Below are 21,141 nucleotides of genomic sequence, written 5' to 3' on the forward strand. Positions count from 1 at the left end.
CTTGGATACACAATACGGAAATTTCATTCAAGATATTATGAAAATATTTGTAAGTAAGTAACAAACTCTTTATTGACTTCACCTCTTGGATATACAGTAAAGATACTTCATTCAAGAAATTATGAAAAATTGCAAGTAATTAACTTTTTTTTCTCTTTATCACAAACAATTTTCAAACACGAGAGACATGCAAAGTCGACATAGCTTTATTTCATTTTTTTAAGGTTAATTTGCGCCGAAAAATGCGCCGAAAAATGGGGGAAACATCCTCCAAAAGTCGACAGGAATGCTCCCCTCCAGCGCTTTCTCGGTTATGTTGAATAAAATATGCAAAGTCGACATAGCTTTATTTCATTTTTTAAGGTTAATTTAGACGAGGTTACGTGCGCGCACGTAACCTCGTTTAAATTAACCTTAAGAAAAGTAAAATAAAAGCTATGTCGACTTTGCAAGTCTCTCTCACTATGCATGCGCCGTCGCGGTGTGTAACGAATCACCAATCAAGTTATTGTATGGTCGTTTGGAAAGGTGCCAAGGAAAGGCATGCAAATAGCATGTAGTTTCAAAACGTGTTTAATCACGTTTCTTGAATGAAGTATATGTACTGTATATTCAAGAGGTGAAATCAATAAGGAGGTTGTTACTTACTTACAAATATTTTTCATAATTTCTTGAATTAAATTTTCGTATTGTGTATCCAAGAGTTGACTTCGATAAAGAAGTTGTTGCTTACTAAAAATTTTTTTGTAATTTCTTGAACTAAATTTCTAAATCGTGTATCCAAGTGAAAATTGTTTGTGATAAAGAGAAAAAAGTTACTTACTTGCAATTTTTTCATAATTTCTTGAATTAAATTTCTACATCGTGTAGCTAAGTGAAAATTGTTTGTGATAAAGAGAAAAAAGTTACTTACTTGCGATTTTTTCATAATTTCTTGAATGAAGTATCTGTACTGTATATCCAAGAGGTGAAATCAATAAAGAGTTTGAGAATTTTTTCCAACATAAAATTTTTTATCCAACATAATTTCTGAGAATTTTTTCATAATTTCTTGAATTTAATTTCTACATCGTATATCTAACTCGTGAAAACAATAAAGAGTTTGTTACTTACTTAGAATTTTGTCATAATTTCTTGAACGAAATGTCTTTTTGTTTATCCAACAGGTGAATTCAAGAAAGAATTTGCTACTTAGTTACAATTTTTCATAATTTCTTGAATGAAATTTCCGTATTGTGTATCCAAGAGTTGACTTCAAGAAGAGAAATTGTTACTTACTGAGAATTTTTTCATAATTTCTTGAATTAAATTTCTACATCGTGTAGCTAAGTGAAAATTGTTTGTGATAAAGAGAAAAAAAGTTACTTACTTGCGATTTTTTCATAATTTCTTGAATGAAGTATCTGTACTGTATATCCAAGAGGTGAAATCAATAAAGAGCTTGTCACTTACTTACAAATATTTTCATAATTTCTTGAATGAAATTTCCGTATTGTGCATCCAAGAGTTGACTTCAAGAAAGAAATTGTTACTTACTGAGAATTTTTTCATAATTTCTTGAATTTCATTTCTACATCGTATATCTAACTCGTGAAAACAATAAAGAGTTTGTTACTTACTTAGAATTTTGTCATAATTTCTAGAACGAAATGTCTTTTTGTTTATCAAACATGTTAATTCAAGAAAGAATTTGCTATTTAGTTACAATTTTTTCATAATTTCTTGAATGAAATTTCCGTATTGTGTATCAAATAGTAGATTTTAATAAAGAAATTGTTACTTAATGAGAATTTTTCATTATTTATTGAATTAAATTTATACTTCGTGAAGATATTTGAAAATTGTTTGTGATAAAGATAAACAAAAAGTTACTTAATTGCTATTTTTTAATAATTTATTGAATGAAGTATTTGTACTGTATATCCAAGAGGTGAAATCAATAAAGAGTCTGTTACTTACTTACAAATATTTTCATAATTTCTTGAATGAAATTTCCTTATTGTATATCCAAGATTTGACTTAAAGAAAGAAATTGTTACTTACTAAGAATTGTTTCATAATTTCTTAAATTAAATTTCTACATCGTGTATCTATGTCGTGTAAACAATAAAGAGTTTGTTACTTACTTTGAATTTTGTCATAATTTCTTGAACGAAATGTCTTTGTTTATCCAGCAGGTGAATTCAAGAAAGAATTTGCTAGAGACACACACAGCCCAAAGAGACACACACACACACAGGATAATCAGACAAACACAGCCCTAAGAGACGCAAAACGCCCAAAAAAGACACACATACCCCAAAGAGACAAAAAACGCCCATACATACACACACAGACCAAAAAGATTCAAACAACCCAAAGAGACACACAAAGCTCAACGAGACACACATTGCTCCTAAGAGACACAAACAGCCTAAAGAAACACACAAAGAGCAAAATGACTCAAACACCCCAAAGAGACACACATAGACCAAAGGAACACAAACAGCCCAAAGAGACACACACAGATCAAAAGCATTCAAACTAGCCAAAGAAACACACAGCCTCAAGAGACACACACAGCCTAAAGAGGCACACACAGCCTAAAGAGACACACACAGCCTGAAGAGACACAAAAAGCCCAAAGAGAAACAAAAATAACAAAAATAGTCAAACAAAACAAAGAGACACACAGCGCCCAAAGAGACACACATGACTCCTAAGAGACACAAACAGAAAAAAGAAACAAACACAGACCAAAATGACTCAAACAGCCCAAAGAGACACACATAGCCCCAAAGAAACACAAACAGCCCAAAGAGACACTAACAGCCCAAAGAGACAAACACAGCCCAAAAAGACTCAAACAGCCCAAAGAGACACAAACAGATCAAAAAGACTCAAACAGTCCAACGAGACACACAGCCCAAAGAGACGCACAAAGCCCAAAGAAACACAAACATCCAAAATATACCCACAAAGCCAACATAGACACCCCAAGAACAAAATTACACACAAACACCCCACAGACACACACACCCAACAAACGCACACACACAGCCCCAAGAGACACACAGCTCAAATAGACAGACACAGCCTCAAGAGATACAAACAGCTCAAAGAGACACAGACAGCCCAAAGAGAAACACAACCCAAAGAGACAAACACAGACCTAAAAGACTCAAACAGCCCAAAGAGACACATACATACCAAAAAGACTCAGACACCCCAAAAAAGATCAAATAGAAACACATGTCTCATAAGAGACACATAAAGCCGAAAGAAACACTCAAAGAGAAAAATGACTCAAACATCCCAAAGAGACACATATAGCCCAAAGAAACACACACAGCCCAAAGAGACACAAACAGATAAAAGGATTCAAACTAGCCAAAGAGATACACAGCCCAAACAGACATACACACAGCCCAAAGAGACACACACGGGCTAAAGAGACACACACAGCCCGAAGAGACACACAAAGCCCAAAGAGACACATACAGACCAAAAAGATTCAAACACTCCCAAAGAGACAGACATAGCCCAAAGAGACACACATGTCTCCTAAGAGACCCAAACAGACAAAATAAAAACACAAAGACAAAAATCAAAAAAAAAGGCCAAAGAGACACAAATATCTCAAAGAAACACACACACCCCAAAGAGACACAAACAGCCCAAAGAGACAAACACAGCCCAAAAAAGACTCAAACAGCCCAAAGAGACATAAACGGATCAAAAAGACTCAAACAGACCAACGAGACACACCGCCCAGAGAGACGCACAAAGCCCAAAGAAACACACACAGCCCAAAGAGACACAAACAGCCCAAAGAGACAAACACAGACCAAAAAGACTCAAACAGCTCAAAGAGACACAAACAGACCAAAAAGACTCAAACAGCCCAAAGAGACACATAGCCCACACAAACAGCCCAAAGAGACACAGACAGCCCAAAGAGAAACACAACCCAAAGAGACAAACACAGACCGAAAAGACTCAAACAGCCCAAAAGAGACACATACAGACCAAAAAGACTCAGACACCTCAAAAAGACACACAGTCCAACAAGACACACACAGCCTAAAGAGACACACACATCACAAAGAGACACCCACAACCCAAAGAGACACATGCAGCTCAAAGAGATGTAAACGGCCCAAAGAGACGCACACATCCAACAGAGAGACACAAAGCCCAAAACGACACACACAGCCAAAAGAGTCACACACAGACCATAAAGATTCAAACTGCCCAAAGAGACATACAGCCTAAAGAGACACACACAGCCCAAAGAGACACACACAGGCTAAAGAGACATACACACAGTCGAAGAGACACACAAAGCCCAAAGAGACACACACAGCCCAAAGAGACAAAAAACGACCATACAGACACATACAGACCAAAAAGAGTCAAACACCCCAAAGAGACACACATTGCCCAAAGAGACACACATGGCCTCTAAGAGACACAAACAGCCAAAAGAATCACACACAGAACAAAATGACTCAAACAGCCCAAGAGACACATACATTTAAAAGAGATTCACACGGCCCAAAGAGACGCACACATCCAAAACATACACACAAAGCCCAAAACGACACAAAAAGCCAAAAGAGACACACACAGACCAAAAAGATTCAAACTGCCCAAAGAGACACACAGCCTAAAGAGACACACACAGCCCAAAGAGACACACACACAGGCTAAAGAGACACACACAGCCCTAAGAGACACAAAAACCCCAAAGAGACACATACACAGTCCAAATAGAAAAAACACGCCCATACATACACATACAGACAAAAAGATTCAAACGCCCAAAAGAGACACATAGAGTCCAAAGAAACACACAGAGCTCAAAGAGACACACACACCCCAAAGAGACACATACAGACCAAAAAGACTCAAAAAGCCCAAAGAGACATACACACAGCCCGCTCAAAAAGACACAGACAGCCCAAAGAGAAACACAACCCAAAGAGACAAACACAGACCTAAAAGAATCAAACAGCCCAAAGAGACACATACAGACCAAAAAGACTCAGACACCCCAAAAACACACACAGTGCAACGAGACACACACAGCCTAAAGAGACACACACACATCACAAAGAGAGACCCACAACCCAAAGAGACACATACAGCTCAAAGAGACGTACACGGCCCAAAGAGACGCACACATCCAACAGAGAGACACAAAGCCCAAAACAACACAAACAGCCAAAAGAGACACACAGACCATAAAGATTCAAACTGCCCAAAGAGACACACAGCCTAAAGAGACACGCACAGCCCAAAGAGACACACACCGGCTAAAGAGACATACACACAGTCCGAAGAGACACAAAAAGCCCAAAGAGACATACACACACAGCCCAAAGAGACAAAAAACGCCCATACAGACACATACATACCAAAAAGATTCAAACACCCCAAAGAGATACACATTGCCCAAAGAGACACACATGGCCTCTAAGAGACACAAACAGCCAAAAGAAACACACACAGACCAAAATGACTCAAACAGCCCAAGAGACACATACAGCTCAAAGAGATGCACACGGCCCAAAAAGACGCACACATCCAACAGAGACACACAAAGCCCAAAACGACACAAAAAGCCAAAAGAGACACACACTGACCAAAAAGATTCAAACTGCCCAAAGAGACACATAGCCTAAAGAGACAAACGCAGCTAAAAGATACACACACACAGGATAAAGAGACACACACAGCCCTAATAGACAAACAAAGCCAAAATATACACACACACAGCCCAAATATAAAAAAAACGCCCATACAGACACATACAGACCAAAAGATTCAAACGCCCCAAAGAGACACACATAGCCCAAAGAGACACAAACAGCCCAAAGAGACACAAACACCCCAAAGAGTTTTTTTTATTTCTAAACTATTTTAAATTGACAACACTCTCCAAAACGTCACTTGTGTATTATAGAGTACACTATCACCCAATCTCCTCCAATTCACAAATCTCTCCTCGATCAGCTGAACCCTCCATGTAAATGAACCCCTGTATAACTGAAACCCTGTACAACTGAACCCCCGTGCTCCTGAACTCTCGTACTACTGAACCTTCGTGCAACTCAACCCAATTTAACTAAACCCCCGGGGACCGTTAGATCCTATTTAAATTGTCAATACTCTCCAAAACATCACTTGTGTATTATACAGTGCATAACCACCCCATCTCCTCAAATTCGCAAATCCCATTACCCCTTTTTTTTGCAAATGTTAATCAAATATTTCCGATTCGTCGTTAGGCATTTTTCAAATTTATAAAAAATTACCTCAGTTAACAACTCCTTCGGGGTTATCTTAGCTGTTAATCAGTTTAATCCTTTTTTTTCTCTACTGATACAATCCAATCACTAAGTAGAATCATTCACATTCCTATTATTCAAAACATTAATTAATATCGTTCATTATCTAAATAAATTAAGTTATCTCCTGCCCTTCAGAAATGAGGGAACAAAGGGAGCGTTAGATCCTATTTTAAATTGACAATACTTATCAAACATCACTTGTGTATTATACAGATCACATATCTCATTACCCTTTTTAAATGTTAATCAAATAATTCTGATTATAGTGTCCAATTTTTTTGTCTGCTTTTCAAAATGATCGTATTTGGAAATCTGTCATTTAACACTAAGAAGTAAATTGGGTAACCCTTTCGCAATAACAATAGGCTTAGCAGCGATTAAATCTCATTGTCGGCGACAATTCAATCAGATCAGAGTTGTGCAAAAGAAATACCTTTTCGCAAATTGAGTTAGCTTCTATTTCATAGACAAAATATTTGAATTCCTTTTATTCAAATCACCTATCAAGTTATCAAAAATATATGAACTAGAAATCTGGTCTGTAAATTGCAAATCTGGTAAATTGCGTCAGAAAAACTTGTCCTTCATAACATGTTATCTAACAAGTACAAGACGGAACATAGTATAACGAAGTCCCCAAATAGCATAGGAATGATCGTAAAGGCTCAGAATATCATAGGAGGGAACATAAAGGCTCAGAATAACATAGGAAGGAACGTAAAGGCCCAGAATGACATAAGAAGGTACATAAAGGACCTGAATATCATAGAAAGGAACGTAAAGGACCTGAATATCATAGGAAGGAACTTAAAGTAGTAGAATAACATAGAAATTGCTATATACCTGAGCAAATAACATGGTAATTGCTATATACCCGAGCAAAATAGTACCTTGGTTACTACTCGTATCGACCCAGTGGGCCTAGAACGTCGCAAGAGAGCTCATTCTAACGGAAATGTAAGTTCTAGTACCCTTTTTAAGTGACCAAAAGAATTGAGGGCAAGTAGGCCCCCTCCCACGCCACTTTTTTCAAAATATCATCCTATCAAAATTTTGAAATAGCTTGTTTGTTCAGCATAGTTGAAAGGCCCAATAACTATGTCTTTGGAGATAAAATGTACCCCTACAATTCCTGGGGAAAGGTTTATAAAATTTGCCCATTGTTTTATTTGTTATTGGGAAGTATGCATACATTTTTTGGGTGGGGAGGGGAGGACGAATTCTATGCTGGGAGAATATTCCCTGGAAAGGGACGTTTCTAGGGGGGTGAACGTTTCAGCGGAAATTTTACACTGGGTGAATTTGCCAGAATTTCTATCTGAAATTTCCTTATATGTCTTGATTTTTCTTTACCGGTTCAATTTTACGCGTGGAGATGATAAGTGTAATTGTCTGGGGTAAATTTTCGCCAGGATTGAATTGTCAAGAGGATATTTTTTTGGGGAGGGGTATTTTTCCGTGGAGGTGGAACCAGGTATCCTGGTGCTATCCAAAAACAATCAGAAATTTAAAAAACAAGTTTCGTCAACTGAAAGTAAGGAGCAGCATTAAAACTTAAAAAGAACAGAAATTATTGCGTATATGAGGGGGCTGCCCCCTCAACACGTCACTTTTTAAGCTAAAGTTAAAATTTTGTCCTAATTCTTAAAAAAGACTCCTGAAACACAAGAGTCGTTAAATTAGAACAATACGTAACTTTATTTTTAAAGTGCCGAAGAACTGTAGCGTGAAGAGCGAGGTGTTGAGGAGGAGGGCAACCCCTTAATATACGTAATAATCCCTGTTCGTTTTAAGTTTTAATTTTATTCCTTACTTTCAGATGAAAAAAAAATTGTTTTTTTTCTTCATTTAATGAAGCTTAGAGACAAACATTTTTCTAAAGGCAATGGAAAAAGAATGTCAATTAAAGTAAAAGTATATAAAAATGAATAAAGTAAGTAATTACAAAAAATACACAAAACAATAGCCTACTTACAAAAACTAAGATACTCCCAGCATTCAGTTCTGCTGCAATGCCGAAATGCTGGACCGATATTTTTTAACGATATCGATACTTTTAAACTTGGCTATCAAACATCAAAATATTTAATGCCTTTAGACTCAGTGTTTGTAAAATGTAATGCATTATCAAAGTAGTTTGTTCAAAGTAAAACTTTAAACTAAGATTAAGAAAATCAAATACAAATTTTTAATTCAATATTTTTAATTTAATTTTGAATACCAAAAGCCAGTATAGTTCCAAGTTCCAAGTTCCATTTATTTCCATAAATAACAATAACAAAAACAGTATCCCAAAGGGCTCTATGGCCCGTTATTTGGGAAACGACACAGAATAAATTACTAATATTAGGACTTGGCATAAACAATACCAAACATTGTATAACCTATAAATCTAAAAGTATAAGAAGTTAAATCAACGACAGTCTACTCGAAACAGCGACCCTCCTATCACCCGTAAATAAATAAAAAAAAATTAAATTCTCTAATGCATCCAGGATCTAACGCCAACAAAACAAAAACACCCCCACCCCCCAAAAAAAAAAAAACAAAAAACAAAAAAAAACAAAAAAAACACCATACAGCAAATGTAAATTATTTAATATTTCCCTTTAATAAGAAACTTTCAATCTGTCTTTGAAAGCAGCCAAGTGTTCGTTACTGACGAATCTCAGCAGGAACCAAGTTCCAAGCACGACCCACAATAACGATCACACCACAAAGGCTGAACAAACCGAAGGAGTAGCTTGAACAATTTCATCTTCCCCGTTTAAAACTTTACACGAATTTATGTTCTCTAGTAGTTCAAGAAGTCTAGAAAAACAAAATTAGAGACCTCTGTGGAAGGATTGATATACCAACGAGGATAGAGATAAAACGTGAATATCTCGAATCTTAAGGAGATCAACAGGAGTGTGTGTAGTCGACTGGAGAACTTTTACCGCTTTCTCATGAAGAATGTAAACAGGAGCAAGTACAGAAGAAAATGTAGACATCCACACAGACGAACAGCAACATATATAAGGGAAAACGAGAGAGAAATATAAAAGACAGAGTATAGGAAAAGGAAATAAACGCTTTAATTTATGGATGATTCCAAGTCCACGGGAAATTTTCACTCTTATTACTTGAACGTGCCTCTTAAACGATAAACTTTCATCCAAAAGAACTCCCAGGAATCGCACATATCGATCCGGGGGGGGGCGACTTATGGAGCCTCTTGGTGTAGGAAGCTCATTAATTGTGGGGTAGCTCACACCTGTACGGGAAAAAATAAGAAGGTACGACTTTTTTACATTTAAAGCTAGTTGATTTATGTCAAACCAATTGAGTATCTTCTCAGTCATTGCTTCAAGCTTAAGAATAAGGGACGACTCTTCCGGAGCTGCAGCACCTAGAGTAGTGCCATCTGCAAATGCTACTAATTCTTCTCGACTATCAGATGTGGACACCGAAATAGTCTGAGAGTGACATTTGTGACGCAATCCACAGCATACATTGGGAATTGGGGTGTTAAGAAGTCGGTACAGGTCGTTCACATATATCAGGAAGAGGGTTGGCCCAAGAATAGAACCTTGGGGTACTCCGTATTCAATTGGAACTTCTTTGTCTGTATCTTCCATGGCAATAGATCTGTCAGTAAGGTATGAATAGAACCAAGATAATGCTTTCCCACGCACACCATGATGAGAAAGTTTACCAATGAGGATCTTGTGTGTAAGGCTGTCAAAAGCTTTCTTTACATCAAGAAAAATGGCTGCAGGAATAAGATTATAATCTAAAGATTGTCGTATAAACTGGAGAAGTTTATTACAAGTATGTCCTGTAGAATAATTTGCGCCAAACCCAAACTGATGTTGATGGAAAGAAATTTAGCTTCAAGAAATCTCACCAGAAGTTTGAGCATTGACCTTTCAAATATCTTAGAGCACACTGACAAAAGAGTGATCGGCCTATAGTTCCCAAGATCCTCTCAGTCACCCCCTTTAAAAAGAGCCATCAGACGAGACAATTTAAGACATTGAGGAAATACTCCTAGATGAAATAACCTTTTAATCAAATCGCAAAGTGGGGTAATAATCGATGGAAGGATATGTTTAATTACTTTTGCAGAAATTTTGTCAAAACCTGTTGAAGAATTCTTTAAAGACAAAACAATATTTTTGTAATTTCCTGCACCGTAACGTCCTAAAGAACCATTGATTTCAAGCATGGGGGGCGTAGGGACTGTTTCCAAGTCTGTGACACGGAGCAGTAAGAAACGCTATTAGCATTTGATTTCCCTATCTCCGCAAAGAATTTGTTCATTTGTTGTCGTACTTGGCCCGTTTCTGTGATAAGTTGATCTTCTACCATAAGAGACTTAGGGAGGCCTTCTAGTTTTTTTGGATGGCCGACTAACTTCCTTAATCACGTCCCACTTCTTCTTTATATTTTTACCGCAATCATCAAATCTCTTTGTAAAATATACTGTTTTAGCTCTCCGAATAATTGATTTCAGCATATTACGGTACAACTTCACTGCTTCTAATTTAGCATCACTTGGTCTGTTGTTGTACTCTTTCCAAAGGTTCTGCTTCCTAATTATTGACTTGAGGACTCCCGATGTTAACCAGGGAGATATGGGTATTGATCTTTTTGATCGAGAATTCTTTAAAGGAGCTTTTAGACAATAAGACGAGAATTTTTCCTTAACAGAGTCATAAACTTGCCAAATATATCGTTACAAATGCCATAATTAATAATTTCTTGAGAAGAAAAGTTGGCTGACTATGTATTCAGATTTTCTTTTATTCCTCTCAGCTCCACTTGGTGACTGCAGAGTCTTGGTGCATCCCGGTAGGATAGTCTTTGGAAATTTTGTAGGGTGGGAAACATGCCTGCACCTGGCAAATGGTCGAAAGTATCGGAAAGTTGTACTTTGTTTTTAATAAAGTGCAGTGATGAAAAAGTATTGTCAATTAATGTTGCTGTCTGGTAAGAAATCCTTGTCGGTATGTTTATATAAGGAGCTAATCCATACGAAATAAGTAAAGACAAAAGATCAGAAGCCTGTCTAGATGACGGTTCCGCAAGGTCAAGGTTAAAGTCGCCCATCAATACAGCTTCGGATATTTCAGCAAAAACTTTTCCAAGAACATCTTTTAATGTTTCCATAAATTGAGTTAAAGACCCACTTGGAGAACGATATACTTCGCCTATTATTACCCTTTCCTTAGCGTTGATTGGGACCTCTATAAAAAGTGACTCAAATACCTTTTCATTATTTTTACATAAATCATGTCTTAGTACAGCCTGAAAATTATTTCGGATGTAAAATCCGAGTCCACCTTTTTGGGCCGTCTTGCGGTTAAGAAATATCGACATATAACCGGGAATATCCAAAAGTACCTGATTTTTCTCGCTCAAATATGTTTCACAAAGACCGATAATTGCAGGGCACGAATTCCTACATTATAATTGAACATCATCAAACGAGGAATTTAGGCCCTGAACCTTTATGTGCACTACCGGGAATACATCACCCCACCGAGCTCCAGAGTCGCAAAATCTCAGCTCCTCCACAAACACACTATCAATAATATTCTCAGAATTGTCATAGAAATTTATATTGGGGGTTTTACGAACCATATAATTGCTAATTTTATTAAAGTTAACTATCCTCCTTTCATAATCATTTAACTTCTCTAGTCTTATGTTAGCGTTAATCCCCGACGGAGAATCAATCTGAACCATAATTACTGACCGATGCAGGTGACAGAGAGCCATGCTGTAGTCGCGTGAACACCAGTGACGTCATCCTAATCCTAATTAAAAAGGCTATTAAACTAACTTTATTATTTTACTATGAAACAAAAAAAAAAACAACAAGTAAAATAGCACAGGAAGGTGTGAAAACTGAGGGTAAATAAAGACAAACAAAAGGGGAAAGTACAAAAAGACAATTAGCATTGGCGAACAAAACATTTTTTGAAGATATAATATATTAAGCAGAAGCGAGCAATCACTAATAATCATGCGTCAGAATCAAAATCAGAATTGGCCGAGGGGAAAACTAGGGTAAGCGGGTCTTAGCATGCGCCATCGACCTTAATCCGGTTAGAACTCGAACTTTTTTTAGATTCTAACCATAAACTAGTCCCCTTTTGAACCACTTTGGTATGAGACACTTTATCGGAGGCAACTTTAAAATTTCTTAAATTATAAGCCGGACTCAAAAGTTCTTTCCAATGTTTAGCCAGCACGAATCGAAGGTCAACACTGACGCTTTTCCCCGTATTTCTTAGATTACCAACACAAGCCATAAAACTGTCCTTACGTCGAAGATTTAGAACCGATACAAAAATAGAGACCAATGACGGATGCAAGTTTTGTCTGCTGGGAAGTTGATCCTTGCTTCTAAGTTTATAGATGACAGCAAAATTAATATCCCTCCAGTTTCGTACCTATATTTCTGATCAAAAATCATTAACGGTTTCTTCGATATCTTCATTTTCCTTGTTAGGAATTCCATGGATAAGAAGATTCTTGCCTTTAACATACAATTCAGTTCTTAAAACCTGGTTTTTAACTGCCACAAGAGCAGATTTCAAACCAGTGTTCTTTTGTTTAAAAGCTGCATTTTCCGTACGAAGATTTTCAATCCGCTTCTTGAAGATCGCAATATGCTCATCCACATACTTTTTTGTGAGAGACATCATTATTCATATTTTATCGGTGAATAAAACATCTCTAAATATGTTTAACACTTGATTCTTTGCTCAGCTCATCAAAATGACATTACAAAGAGACTTAGGGGCGTGGGCCCCTTTCTTCATAAAATCCAAATATGAGGGGCCCCGGAATCAACAGTGCAGTAATTGATATAAAACTGGATTTCACAGTTGAGAACTATCACGAAGTAAAAGTGATGTCTTGCCTTGACAAGCGCTAGTTCAGTACTTTATGCTTCATAACCGTAAACAATTAAATCTTTTTCAAAGTGATAACTAGATAAATACAATCACTGCTGGACAAGATAATCATCAAACAGTTCGTGGTAACGAACTGTAAGTAAGGAGCGACCCGGCTCAATGGTAACCGAAACTCTAAAAAACGGAATTTTGATACCAATAGATACATCAAAACAATCAGATTTTAATGCTGATTTCAAAAATATAAGTTTCATCAAGTTTAGTCCAACCTATTGAAAGTTACGCGCCTGAGAAAATTTGGCTGATTTTTGAAAAAAGGGGGAAAGACCCCCTAAAAGTTATAGAACCTTAATGAAAATCACACCATCATATTCAGCGTATCAGAGAACCCTACTGCAGAAGTTTTAAGCTCCTATCTACAAAAATGTGGAATTTTGCATTTTTTGCCAGAAGAAAGGTCACGGATGCGTGTTAATTTTTTTTCCCAGGGGTGATCGTATCGACCCAGTGGTCCTAGAATATCGTGGGATGGCTCATTCGAATGGAAATTAAAAGTTTTAGTGCCCTTTTAAGTGATCAAAAATTGGAAGGAAACTAGGCCCCCCACGCTCATTTTTTTCCCAAAGTCACCCGATAAACATTTTGAGATAGCCATTTTGTTCAGCATGGTCGAAAATATGATAACTATATCTTCTAGGAGGACTTATTCCCCCGAAGTCCCCGGGGGACGGCTGAAAGTTATGAACTTTACCCAATGTTAAAATATAATATTGGTTATTGGTAGGTATACAGACGTTTTCAGGGGGGATTTTTTCTGGTAGTGGGGGGGGGTGAGTGGGTCGGGGGTTATGTGGGAGGATCTTTCCATGAAGGAAGTTTTCATGGGGGAAGGGACATTGCAATGAAGGGGGTGACGGATTTCCCAGCATTATTTTAAAAAAAAATCAGAAATTATATATAAAAAAAAACAAGTTTTTTAAAATAAAGTACGGAGCAACATCAAAACTTAAAAAGACATAAGAAATTACGTACATGATATAGTTCACCCCCTAGTTAGTAACTAGATCCTTAAGCCAAAAATTATTTAGTAATTTAATAAGAGCTATTTATTTTAATTAACGGCATTTGTGATTAAGGGGTCATTTTTAAAGAATTGGAACAAAATTCGAACTTAAGCTTAAGGAGCAAGGTATTGACTAGGGGGCGAACCCTCTAAAATACATATTAAAAATATATGAATATAGAAGTTCGTTACGTAAGTTAATTCGTAAGTTACGTATATTTATTACTAATAAAAACGTTCGTAAATAAAATTAAACAGGTTTCGAGAAAGCCATTTAACCAAATGAAAGTAAGATTAATATTCATATTTTTTTTTAATTATTCATTTACGGTGAGCAAAAATAAAAACCTGAATTATTTCAAGAGGGTTCAAAAATTGAGTAAAAAAAACAAGTTTTTTTTAACTGATAGTAAGGAACGGCGTTATAACTTAAAAACGAACAGAAATTATTCCGTATATGAAAGGGACTGTCCCCTCCTCAACACCTCGCTCTTTAAGCTAAAGTTTGACTTTCTCACAACTCTACTTTTTTTAAATAATGAAAAACTTTAGCGTAAAGAGCGCGGCGTTGAGGAGGGGACAGCCCCTTTCATATACGGAATAATTTCTGCTCGTTTTAAGTTTTAACGTAATTCCTTAATTTCAGTTAAAAAAAACTTGTTTTTTTTTTATTTAATAAAAGACAAAAAACGTATCTATTCAGGGGTGAAAAGTACAAAAATTCCCAGCATTCCATTCAGGGGAGACATTTCTGATTATAGTGGCTTCATATACCAGCTCATGGGTACTCTTGCAATGCAAGCAAAAGTTGACGGCATATTTTTTTACCGGAATTGCCCTATATTTAGCTGTTTTCCTTGTGTTTTCTATAATTATACGAACTTTATTGTGTACTAATAACTGCACTAATTACTAATAAACAAATACATATTTAGGATCAGAGGCAACGCTGCAGCGTTGCCTATAGTAAAGGCCATACGGCTCCAATGTTTTATTATTATTGTTATTTTTTTTTCAGAGCCACTTCATATGGAAGGGGTCGTCGCATAAATTTCAGAAGGGGCTCATTCGATTGGAAATCGAGAGTTCTCGTGTCCTTTTTAAGAGTCAAAAGTAATCGGATGGCAACTAGTCCCCCCACGTCCTTTTTGCCCCAATGAAACCGATAAAAATTTTGAGATAGCCATTTGTTAAAAATAGTTCAAAGATCATATAAAAAAAAACTCCGGTGTCGACCCAACCCCCAGAGCCCGGGGCAGGCATTCTAAGTTATGTCCGGAGGGCATATATGGTTCTTATGGAAGGAATGCTGGTATAAACTTCAGAAACAGCTCATTTGATTGGAAATTGAAAGTTCTAGTTCACTTTTTAAGAGCCAAAGGAGATTGGAGGGTAGCCAGCCCCCTCCACCACGCCCATTTTTTCCAAATACATCGGATAAAAATTTTGAGATAGCCATTTTGTTAAAAATAGTTCAAAGATTATATAACAAAACTCCAGTGTCGACAAAACCCCCCAGGGCCCGCGGGAAGGCGTTGTAAGTTATGCCCTGGGGGCATATATCTTTCTTATGGAGGGAATCGTCGTATAAACTTCAGGGACAGCTCATTTGATTGGAAATTGAAAGTTTTTGTTCACTTTTTAATAGCCAAAAGAGATCGGAGGGTAACCAGCTCCTCCTCGCCCTTTTCTCCCCAAATGCATCCTATAAAAATTTTGAGATAACCTTTTTGTTAAAAATAGTTCAAAGATCATATAAAAAAAACCCCGGTGTCGACAAAACCCCCCAGGGCCCGAGGATAGGCGTTGTAATTTATGCTGTGGGGACATATATGGTTCTTATGGAAGGGATGCTCGCATAAACTTCAAAGAGGGCTCATTTGATTGGAAATTGAAAGTTCTAGTTCCCTTTCTAAGAGTCAAAAGAGATCGGAGGACAACTAGCCCCCCCCCCTCCCCGCCCTTTTTGCCTCAAACACATTCGATAAGAACTTTGAGATAGCCATTATTCAAAAAATAGTCCAAAGATCATATAACGGAAACTCCGGGGTCGAGACAATCTCTCAGGGCCCGAGGGCAGGCATTGTAAGCTATGCCCTGGGGGAATATATGGTTCTTATGGAAAGGATGCTCTTATAAACTTCAGAGAGGGCTCATTTGACCGAAAATTAAAATTTCTAGTTAAGTTTTTGAGAGTCAGAGAGTCAAAAGAGATTGGAGGGCAACTAGGCCCCCACGCCTCTTTTTCCCCAATGCATCCAATAAAATTTTGAGATAGTCATTTTGTTAAAAATAGTTCAAAAGTATATGGTTTTTATGAAAGGGGTGCTCTTATAAACTTCAGAGAGGGTTCATTTGATTGGAAATTGAAAGTTCTAGTTACTTTTTAAGAGTCAAGAAATATCCCAGGGCAACTAGACCCTTTTTTACCCCCCCGCCCTTTTTTTACCCACACCCTTTTTTACCCAAACCCATCCGATAAAAGTTTTCAAATAGCCATTTCATTAAAAATAGTTCAAAGGTCAGATAAGAAAAACTACTATGTCAACGCAGCCCCTGGGCATGGGGGATAATCTGTAAGGAATGCTCTGGGGGCATATATGGTTCTTATGGAAAGGATGCTAGTATAAACTTCGGAGAGGGCTCATTTGATTGGAAAATTGAAAGTTCTCGTTCACTTTTTAAAAGTCATAAGAGATCGGAGAGCAACTAATCCCCTCCTCCACGCTCTATTTTCCTCAAACCCATCCGATAAAAACTTTGAGAGAGCCATGTTTTCAAAATAATTCAAAAATCATATAACTAAAACTCCGGGGTCGACACAATCCTTCAAGACCCTGGGTAGGCGTTGTCAGTTATGCCTGGGGGGCATAAATAGCTGTTATGGAAGGGATACTCGTATAAACTTCAGAGAGGGCTCAATGGATTGGAAATTGAAAGTTCTAGTTCAGTTTTTAAAAGTCAAAAGAGATCAGAAGGTAATTATCCCCCCCACACCCCCTTTTCCCCAAATGTATCCGAAAAAAATTTGAGATATCCATTTTGTTAAAAATAGTTCAAAGGGCAGATAACGGAAACTCCGGTGTCGACACCCCCCCCCCCCAGGGCCCGGGGGCAGGTTTTGCAAGTTATGCCCTGGGGGCATATATGGCGCTAATGGAAGGGATGCTCGTATAAACTTCAGAGGGCTCATTTGAATCTAAATTGAAAGTTCCAGTTAAATTTTTAAGAGTCAAAAGAGATTGGAGGGCAACTAGCCCCACCCCAAGTCCTTTTACCCCCAAACCCACGCGATGCAAATTTTAAGATCGCCATTTTTTTTAAGATAGTTCAAAGGTCAGATAACAAAAACTCCGGTGTCGACACAACCCCCAGGGCCCGAGGAGCAAGCGTTGTAAGTTATGTCCTTGGGCCGTATATGATTCTTATGAAAGGGATGCTCGTATAAACTTCAGAGAGGGCTCATTTGATTGGAGAATAAAAGTTCTAGTTCACTTTCTCAGAGTCAAAAGAGATCGGAGGGCAACTAGCCCCTCCCCCCTCCACGCCTTTTCTTCCCCAAACCCATCCGATAAAAATTCTGAGGTGATCATTTTGTTAAAAATAGTTCAAAAATCAGATATTAAAACTCAGGGGTGGACAACTCCCCAGGGCCTGGGGACAGGCGTTCTAAGTTATGCCCTGGGGGCATATATGTGTCTTAATGAAGGGATGCTCGTATAAACTTCAGAGATGGCTCACTTTATTGAACATGGAAAGTTCTAGTTCTTTTTTAAAGAGCCATAAGAGATTTAATGGCAATTACCCTCCCCCACGCCCTTTTTTCCCCAAACCATCCGATAAAAATTTTGAGATAGCCATTTTGTTAAAGATAGTTCAAACATCAAATAATAACAACTCCGAGGTTGACACAAACCCATTTTTTTACTTTGATATTATTACTTTGATACTAAATATGATACTTTGATGAATATTTGATTTTAAAAAAAAAGTTTGATTTTGAAATAAGGAATTTTTAAAAACTTTTTGCAATCAAAACAAACAAAAGTTAATTAAAAAAACTTTCCAAAAAAGAAGTTTTTCAAAGAAAAGTAAAGGCCATTTTATACTTAAGATCAGTAGATAGAAATACCTGTTAAAATTCAAACTCAAAACGACCAAAACTCATTATTAAAGAATAAATGAAACCCAAAACGAACAGAAATTAAATAAACAATCGTAGAATAAACATACAACAAGTAATAATATAAATGAATAAATAAATCTTAAAGTGAGTAATGCTTAAATTGAATATGCAAATCAAGCTTAAAACGAAAAAAAATATTTTCCTATTGAAGTATAAATCAAACTTAAAACGAACAGAAATTTAAGCTCACTTATTGAAATTGAATATGCAAATTAAGCTTGAAACGAACAAAAATCACTACAAATAAGAGTTTAGGTATCGCCTCCTTCTCTCACTGAAAAAGTCCAAAACCTACTGCGTCAGTAGAGAGGGGTCTTATACTCGTGACCCCACCACGTGGTTTATGGTTTTCTCAGTGAGAATGAAAAAACAGGAATTTTCTCACTTGGAAAAACATGAATTTTGTCACAGTTATGGTTGTATTCATGGATGGTTATGTGTTGTGTTCGATTTATTTGATGTTTTTCTCGGATGTCAACATCAAATTATGGATGTTTTATGGTTTTTGTCAGTGAGAATTTGAAAAACATGAATTTTCTCAAATTTATGTCTTTTTTCATGGTTTTTGTCAGTGAGAATGAAAAAACAGGGACTTTCTCACTTGGAAAACCATAAACCACGTGGTCCTGTCACGAGTAGCACCTGTGAACTTGATTTACATAATCGCTAGGGGAAATTATTGATTCACGAAGGGGGAATTAGGAAACATTAAGGCTTCTTTAATCTTTAGGCCTGTCACGAGTAGCACCTGTGAACTTGATTTACATAATCTCTAGGGGAAATTATTGATTCACGAAGGGGAGAATTAAGAAACATTAAGGCTTCTTTAATCTTAGGTCTGAGGGATAAACGTTCTTTAGGTCAGAGAGAAAAATTAATATTCTATTTTCAAATAGGACTTCATTGATCTTTAGTGTCAGGAATTATAATTCACATCACTTGTTATCTTGGAATTATGCGGGAGTCTAAAGAGATAGAAATTCTATTTTTAAATACGGCTTCACGGAGCTTTAAGTCGGAGAGGTAAATTGATATTCTAACGAAACCCTAATAGTTTAGCTAGGAAAATTTATGAGATGAAGAGATTAACGTAGGAAAGGGTTTCCTAGAAATTTGAAATGCGTTAGCGCATAGATGCCATACAAAAGGAACACGCTGACATTACGTTTAGGGATTATTTGGGCGAAACGGTTTTATCCATTTTATGGGATTATTTCGGCGAAACCGTTAGAGACATTTTGAAAGAAGATTTTAGAAAGGGTTTTAGAAGAGGTTTTGAGTGTGGTCGTTATAATACACAAGTTCCATTTGAACAGTGTTGTGAGGTCCTCTACCCCAACCCCACAGGGTTCCGATGCCCCACCACAACCCCGAAGGAAGCCCCCGGTACTCAAAGGCCCCCCAAGCTCCCATAGAGCCCCAACCCCCCAAACGCCCTCCTCAGACCCTCAAAGACCCTCCTCTGGTCCTCAAAGGGCCCCCGGACCCCCAAAGGGTACCCCGGACCCCAAAGGGCACCCCGGACCACAAAGGGCATCCCGGACCCCAAAGGCCCTCCCCCCGGTCCTCAAAGGGCCCCCCTGGCCCCAAAGGGCCCCCTCCCTCTTCCTCCCTCCTCCCCCTTCCCCTCCCCTCCTCCTCCTCCTCCTCCTCCTCCTCCTCCCTCCTCCTCCTCCTCCCACCTCCCCTCCCCTCATCCCTCCTCCTCCTCCTCCCACCTCCCCCCTCCCCTCCCCTATTTTTTATACTTTTTTTGTGCATTGAGACACAGAAGGGACATCCCCCCCCCCCAAGGGTCCCCCAAACACCCTCCCCGGGCCACCCCCCAAAGAGTTCCCCTCTCCATTTTTTTTTTAATAATTTTTTATTGGTTGTTTATATCTTTTATTAACAAGTTAAATTAAAAAATTAATTACTAAAAACATTTTAAAAACTCAAAGATTCCCCGCCCCAATTTGTAAATAATTTCTTTAATTTTTTAACATGGTATTTTTTAAACTTTTTTACGTATCTTAAAATGACATGAAATATGCTTACGGCTCTACCAATCATACTCTGCGCTTGTTCATGGACACGACGTGGCTTTCCCACTGGTACTCTATGGCAGGTTATCGACACTACCTAGTTTATTGCATGCATTAAATCAGTATTTTTTACGCAGTGGAAGGATAAACACACAATTCATATCTGTAAAAAAGTGAGGATCAATTATTTGACGAACGTATGTGCACATGAAAAAATCATTGTCGTATTGAATGCTGACAAGGAGAAATACCTGAACTATGAAACGAGTGCAAGCGGTAACACTATTGGAAATGTATGCATGCGTTGTCATGACAGTGAGAAGTTAGATTTCGTTGGAGTCCCCAAGAATTTCAATCGTGTAAACGGTGGATATTCAAGAGTATCATTACCAGAGAAATTAGTGCTCAAAGAGAATGCAAACTTAAAAATAATTGTCGATGATCGGGGACAACTCCTTGCTACGGCTTCTGGTAACACATTACCTGTTGATAAATCCTATCATCATCTTTCCGGTATTAGTATTTTAAAGATAACAAGAAGAAGACAAGCATACTCCTGCACCAACATCATAAATCATATCTTGTCAATGTGTCAAAACTGCCATCTATGTAAAAATAATGT

The 21,141-nt window shown here is 37.5% G+C and overlaps 1 protein-coding gene across 1 annotated transcript in view; it reads left to right on the forward strand.

Annotated features, from left to right (window-relative positions):
* Positions 1-21,141, forward strand: part of LOC148953804 (uncharacterized) — a 149,306-nt gene that overhangs the window by 28,885 nt on the left and 99,280 nt on the right. The window lies entirely within an intron of this gene.

Source organism: Artemia sp. Qi Xiang Cuo, chromosome 3 (genome assembly GCF_049724085.1).
Source record: "Artemia sp. Qi Xiang Cuo chromosome 3, ASM4972408v1, whole genome shotgun sequence".
Classification (NCBI taxonomy): Eukaryota; Metazoa; Arthropoda; class Branchiopoda; order Anostraca; family Artemiidae; genus Artemia; species Artemia sp. Qi Xiang Cuo.